Genomic DNA, 8,092 nt, shown 5'->3' with positions numbered 1-8,092 from the left:
GCTTATAGTCAAAATCATCGTGTCGGCGAGTAGCATATCGGTCATTGTTACGTCGTGTCGGCGGTTCCATCTCAAAATTCGGTGTACCTTGCCAATTTCTTTCATAATTACCGAAATGCCCTGTGTTATTATTTTGCGGCTGTTCCGTATTTCTATGTCCCTCTTCCCTTATTGGGGCGCGAGTGTCCTCTGAAATACGTAATTCTTGTATTACCTGTGTCAGCTGATCTTGTACTTCCCGCATTTCTCTTTTGTATTGCGTATTAATTTGATTCTGATTTTGTTTGAATTTTCTTATTTGTTCATACTCTTCTGTGTCAGTGAAGGCTACGGGTCTTGTGTCATTCAGATCATCATCTACCTTTGTAGATAAGTTATTGACCTGATCCGAAAGTTCGGCTACTTTCTCCGATAGTGAACACATTTCCTCAGTGTGTTTTTCTGAACCTAGTTTCAGAGTGTCAATTTGTGTTGAAATCGAATCTACTGTGTTCTTTAAGTTTTCGTGAGTTTTTGCCAGTTGCGTAACCGAATCGGTAGATGCAACTGAGTCAATTCTAGCCCACAAGGTCTCATGATTTTCATGAACAATGGTTTGCAGCTCTTTTATGGCTGCTTCGTGATTCTGTAATGCATTCTCATGACGCGAAAAAATAGGTTGGAAATGCTCACAAATTTGTGTTTTTACGTCATTACAGACTTTTTGACATTTCGATTCAATGTTATGTAACTCAGTAGTTAAATCTTCACGTGTTTGTTCAAGTGTGGTGTCTAACTTCCGAAGATTTTGTTCCATTGTGTCTAACTTCTGAAGCTTTTGCTGTGTTTGTCTCTGATTTTGTTCCATTGTGTCTAACTTTTGCAGCTTTTGCTGTGTTTGTCTCTGATTTTGTTCCATTTGTTGCATTAGTTGTAATAACAATGCATTAGTGTCTGGAATCTGTTCCTCTACTCTTTTCGGCAGTGCATTTGCACCGGCAACATTCACATTTTGACAAGCTGAAAATGTGTCTTGACTTATTTGAGAAAACGGTGATGACCCAAAACCTGAATCTACAGTATTTGCGATATTGTGTTCAGTCATTTCGGCTTCCTGAGGCGAGCTATTGCCGACCGATCGATCGATAATGCTTCCCTCTTCACTAATTGTTTCACTGTCCACGCCATTGTTTGACGCCCGCTCCATTTCCCTATGCACAATTACCAAATTACTACTTTGAACATCAGTTAATTCATTACTCGGTGGCGCTAACACACTGCTTTCATTTGCACTGTCATTTCTCAGTTTACTTTGGAGCCTAGTATTACGTTTTTCACACGCCATTATTGTCACAGTATTTCACACGACAACACAGAAAAACACAATTTGAAGATCAAAAATAAGAGAACACATTAACATAGCACTGAAAATAATATCTAGTTAATTTCAGCTGCGAAATACTTGGTGCAAATCTGCATGCATGCCACAACTGTTTTACAGTACGACAATGAAAGACTGCAACTACAAAGGAGATTTTCTCTACAATTACGCGCTAGCAATAAACAAAATCTACACTAATTACACAAACTACAACAAAAAATCAGAAGATTCCAGTGAGGTATCCTAGGATAAGGGTCGACATATGAAACGTCCCCTTAGAACAACTTATACACGACTGTGCTTAAACTGACATAAAATATTTTGTTAGCGCAACGCAATCTGACTTTCAAAATTCCCTACAAAAGAATGGCCCTGACTAACATTAAACTATACCTTTCACAAATCACTTACCTCACAAAAATCTTCGCTGCTCAAGCTACTGCAATACAGCAAGCGCCACTACTGCCAGCTAAATAAAAGATTCAAACTATGGAAGGCACTAACTACTGATAGGGATAGATAGCAAATGAAAGATATTAATAGAGAACAAACAATGTATTTACCTTGATATCATCATATATAAATATAGCAGTTCATGACAAATTACAAACCTCCGCCATCTCTCTCCCCACATCCACCACTGCTGGCGGCTCACCTCCAACTGCGCAACGCTACGCGCTGTTCACAGCCAGCTGCCTAACACTACAATGGCGAGAATTACAACAATGCAAAGCAGCCACAGACTGCACACAGCACAGCCAGTGATTTTCATATTGAGCGCTACGTAACATTGCCAATAAGAAAACATAAACAGCCTACTTACATAGAGAAAACATAAACAGCCTACTTACAATGTCTTGAGATGGAACATCTAGATAGAACCATTTTAGGGCAGACGGGATGAAATTGAGTTCATTAGTTTTTAATGTTTTACCCTTCTTTGCGAAATATATTGTTAAAGAAAAATTTGCGCTATTTGTGGAAGATGTAATTTTTTACAGGATTTGTGCTCGATTTATTCTTGGTGGGAAGACGGGAGCAGTCAGCTCCTTACTTCCTTAGAGGAGCAAATTCGTCACTAGGCTTGGCGCTTAACATATCGACCTTACTTAGTCTGCAGTCTCAACTGGAACAACAGGCTGGGATCCAGTGTTAGGGTCCTTGGAAAATCAGCTCTAGGATGCACTTCATGGCAGTCAGATCTGGTGACATCACTCTGCTCAATTTACGCCAAATATCGTGGTGAGTATAGCCAGCAGCTCTGACATGTTAGGACAGTCCTAAATTGCTAGTTCAGATTCATTATAGGATCTACTGCTCTGCATTCATCATTGCGTTATCAGATGCAAGGGCTTCTTCGAATTTCATTTCAGTCAAACAGGGTGTGTAGGGGGAGGCTGAGATAAATTTCATTAAGTGCGGTGCGTGATTATCAGCAACTCCTAACCTTTTGAGTACTCTGCCAACGAATAGTTCCATTTTTGTAAATCCCATATTTATTTCTATAATTTGGCAATTTCAAGACTGATATAGATAGTTGTCCATTTTAGTACTCTCTTTTAGAATAAACTAAAGAGGTTATTCAAATCTTGTTTTGTTATCATATTTAATATATTTTTATTGATAGTATGCAAATTCCTTATCTTAAGATTCATTTCCACAACATTTCATGGTATTAATCAGTCATTTATGGACAGTAATTTAGCGCTGGCTCCCCATGGTGTGTCTACATCAGTATTAATTCTAACTCACTTAAATTCACTTACACAAAGGCAGGGGTTTTCGAAGTTTCCGACGGTTAAAGTCACTCCCAGAAGGCTACAGTTTCCCTATTTTAGATTAGTTTGTCCCATCTATAGAGCAGAATAGTTTTATACTCCATTTCTAATATGGAGAATGATGTTCGTGGGAGATAGCAGAATTTATATAACGTTTTAAAAACTTGACACAAATGAAAAAGAGAAGATACAAATAAACAGTATTTAAAATGAACGATGGGTCAATTATTGTAAAAGTTAGTAAGATTATACAGCACAAGAAACTGGAACTGAACCAATACATGAGAAGCCATTAGATGAAATACTTTACTTTTACTTTACACGTGGCTAAGGCCTTATCGACCATACACCTGCTCTACGAGCCTCTTCCAATTATTTCTATCCAGGGAAATTGTTGTCCAATCAGAGTTGATGCCCATCCTAGCTGCATCTTCCCGGATATTCTCCATCCACCTAATTCGAGGTCTTCCTCTTCTTCTCTTTCCTTCTAATTTCTTAGTGGATGCTATTTTGGGTAGTCTGTTCTCCGGCATCCTTGCTACATGACCAGCCCAGTTCAGTCTTCTCTTCTTTAACATTTCCACAATGGTACTATGTTTGTACAGCTCCCGTAGTTCTTCATTTTTCCTTATCCTCCACTCCATGACATTTTCATCGAAGATTGGTCCAAATATTTTTCTTAGTATTTTTCTTTCAAATATCAACAGTTTTTCTTCATCTTTTTTCCTGAATGTAATAGCTTCACATCCATATAATGCTACTGGTACAATAGTTGACTGATAAAAACGGATTTTGAATTCAGTACTAAGTGATCTCATCCTTAAAATTTTGATACAGCTGTAAAAAGTTCTATTAGCTGCTGCTAGACGGGCGTCTATTTCTATTTCTGCTCTATTGTCTCTGCTAAAAAGACTCCCTAAGTACTTGAAGTGGTCAACTGCCTTGAAAGTGAGGCCATTTACGGTCAGTGGTGTATTCTTTTGGAGTTTTTTACTTATGACTAGATATTCTGTCTTTTCTTCATTCACATGAAGTCCAGCTTTCTCAGCTATTTTGTAATAATTTTGCATCATCCTGATTAACTCAGCTTTTGAAGTGCTTATTAAGGCTACATCATCTGCATAAGCAAGTCTAGTAATGTTCTGTCCCTGCAGTTGGATCCCTTGTGGATTAGTTTTGGTGAATTCTCTATCAATCTTCTCTAAGATAATATTAAATTGAATAGGTGAGATGGCATCCCCTTGTCTCAGTCCAGTGTACACCTTAAAATTTTCAGTCTCTCCTGCAGGTGTCTTAACTTTGCATATGGTTTCTTCCAAACACATTTTAACTAATTTGATTAATTTTAATGGTATTATTAGATGAAATACAGGTTGACGAAATAACATCTCGTGTAACATCACTTAAGAACAGGAACTCGAATAGATCACATTAATCTTGAACTGCTAAAATATGGAGGAATAACGCCACGCCGACGGCTGTTACATCTCCTAAACGCCAGTTGGAAGGGCATGTGAGGTAACCGGCGAGTTGTGGCGCCCTGGAAATATTGTATGTCCGGAGTTGGGGCGGCCGGACAAGACGCTCGTCAGAGCCGCAGCCCGGCAGCAAACACATGGCGTTGAACGTCAGCTGAGCAAGAGGGGTGGCCGGAGCAGGTGGTCCATCGGTCTCGAGGCTGGGGATTCCATGCTGACACTGTGACGAGGACGGTGCTTTGTGTCGATAGAGGAGATGTCTATGCCGGGAGTGCCAAAGATGGTAGACTTTGTGAAACCACAATGGCAGACATTTCACAGTTCGTATAGAAATTAATAGTAGCCAGATGAATCATGATACCTCAAAAAGAAACATGTACATTACTATTATTTGCACGACGATTCAGATGGTATAATCAGATTTTCAATATTTTTATTAGTTTAAAGTTTAGTATCTGACAGTAAATTATACAAGTAACACCCAGCAACGAATTTCCAAAATCCAAACGCTTCATCCGATTTTGTCGATCGCCGTGTCGTTAGAAAGATATTAGTGTAAGCCTCAATTGGCGTGAATTACAGACATGTAACTTAAATATTACATGACTTATTGAAGGTCAAAGTTGCCGATTAATATCGATCAAAATGGCTCTGAGCACTATGGGACTTATCTTCTGAGGTCATCAGTCCCCTAGAACTTAGAACTACTTAAACCTAACAAACATAAGGACATCAAACACATCCATGCCTGAGGCAGGATTCGAACCAGCGACCGTAGCGGTCGCGTGGTTCCAGACTGTAGCGCCTAGAACCGCTCGGCCACCCCGGCCGGCTACTATCGATCGCGGTCAGGCCACAAGTACTCCACAGTTACACGAAAAAAACGGTAGCAGCATGCTTATAAATATATTTATTCATCTATGTCTTTGTTTATATCAGATGTATACTATTCGTAAAGAAATTGGTTAAATATTTACTGTGTTTTAGAAAGCACAGAGACATTAGGCTACTGGCCTACCTTTTGTTGCTATTCCTTTGATACATGTTTATTTTTTTGTTTATGTATTTAGTAATGTGTGCTAGCGCGTGTTTACGATCCAGACGTAGGAATATTTATTTAATTTCAAGTATTTAAATGTAAATCCAGTATTTCAAATGTGTTTCATTATCTTTGTGTGGGTGCGTTGGCTTCGAAGACATGGCGCAAGCGCTCTAGCCAATCAGAGCACTCGTGAATGGGGAGACTGGATGGAAGCGAGTTCTGAGAGTGCGCCAGTGCTGGACGTTACGGCACAGGACACGCGAGGTCCCGGGCGCGACGGCCGCGGAGTCGCGGGAAAGACTTGGAGTGGAGCAGTTTGCGCGTGATCGCGAGAGATGGAAATACTTCGGAGTGCCGACTTGTGTACTTGTGAGATTTTCGTGGTTTCTGCAGTGAAGACGAAGTACGCGTTTGGAAGTGAATATCCCGCGAGCTATGTTGTTGTTCATAACTAATTACGTGCAGTGGGAATCTATTGTTTCCCTGTTATTCAACTTACATTTTATTTAATCGCTGGGCCATCGACACCAATAAGTGTTTGTAGAAATATATCGCGTTCTCAAAAGTACTCCAACTATCATACTCATCATTCAAAGTCGTTAACATAGTGCCTGCAGATTTTATTTAATTGCAATCTTTCATTTATAAATTTATATGTTACTTCCATAATTCGCAATTGTCGAGTGATAGAATCCTTCAACCATTCGATTCATGTGTGACTTCTTATGGTATACCGTAGTCTCAGCAGTATTTGGCCTGTAATGTGGCAACTACATATCCCAGCCCCTAGACAACGAAACCAGCCAGTACTTTTAAAATTTCGACTCTGAGTCGGAGGGTACATAGTTGAGGGCCCTCACATCTTTTTCATTTTTATTTGAAAGCCCGCAAGCAGGAGTGCCCCAAAAAACTGGAAGACTACTGGAGTGATATCATTTTTTAAAGTGGATAAACTCCTACGCAGTAATAACAGAGAAGAAAATTGAGGATGTGATGGATGACGGTCAGTTTGGCTTTAGGAAAGGTAAAGGGACGAGAGAGGCAATTCTGACGCTGCGGTTGATAATGGAAGCATGACTAAAGAAAAATCAAGACACGTTCTTATGATCTGTCGACCTGTAAAAAAAGTTCGAGAATGTCAAATGCTGCAAGATGTTCGAAATTCTGAGAAAAATAGGGGTAAGCTATTGGGAGAGATGGGTAATATACAATATGTACATGTGCCAAGAGGGAATAATAAGAGTGACCCACCAACAACGATGTGCTCGGATTAAAGTGGATGTAGGACAGGGATGTAGTCGTTCGCCCCTAGTGTTCGATCTGTACATCGAAGAAGCAATGATGGAAATAAAAGAAAGGTTCAAGAATGGAATTAAAATTAAAGATGAAAGGATATGAATGATACGATTCGCTGATGACATTGCTATTCTGAGCGAAAGTGAAGCAGAATTACATGACCTGCTGAATGGAATGAACAATCTAATGAGTACAGTATCGACTGAGAGTAAAACGAAGAAAAACGAAAGTAATGAGAAGTAGCAGAAACGAGAACAGCGAGAAACTTAACATTAGGCTTGATGGTTTCGAAGTATATGAAGTTAAGGAATTATACTAACTAGGCAGCAAAATAACCAATGGCAGACGGAGTGGGACTGTACGTTTGGAGCACAGCATTGTATGGTAGGGAAACATGTGACGTGGGAAACCGTAACAGAAGAGAATCGAAGAATTTGAGATGTGGCGCTACAGACGAAAGTTGAAAATTAGGTGGACTGATAGGGTAAGTAATGAGGACGTTCTGCGCAGAATCGGAGAGGAAAGGAATATGTGGAAAACACTGATAAGGAGAAGGGACAGTATGATACGACATCTGTCAAGCCATCAGGGAATGACTTGCATGGTAATAGAGGGAGCTGTAGAGGGCAAAAATTGTAGAGGAAGACAGGGATTGTAATATAATAATTGAAGACGCATGTTGCAAATGCTACTCTGAGTTGAAGAAATTGGCACAGTAGAGGAATTTGTGGCGGGCCGCATCAAACCAGCCAGAATGCTACAGAGGAATTAGTTTACTACACTCAGCATACAACATACATGCTATGATTTTAAACACAAGACTTAGATACATAACGGAAGTAATACTACATGAGGAACAAACGGGCTTTTGGAAAGAATGCTCCACGATAGGTACAGTGTTATTTTAGAGCAGATAACACAAAAATGGAAAGAATATAATAAAAAGCATTTGACAGTGTCCGTAGACAGAAACATTGCAAGATAATCATGAGTCATGGATATGTGAAGCCTCTAATAAATGTGATAAAAGTTTATATCAAACACGACTGTTACATCAGACTCAATGCATAAATGGCTAATTATATACCACCTAACAAAGGAGTACAACATGGATGCATCTCCCCAACTCTGTTCAGTA

Source organism: Schistocerca americana, chromosome 6 (assembly GCF_021461395.2).
Source record: "Schistocerca americana isolate TAMUIC-IGC-003095 chromosome 6, iqSchAmer2.1, whole genome shotgun sequence".
Taxonomy (NCBI): Eukaryota; Metazoa; Arthropoda; class Insecta; order Orthoptera; family Acrididae; genus Schistocerca; species Schistocerca americana.
Note: the sequence above shows the minus strand (reverse complement) of the source record.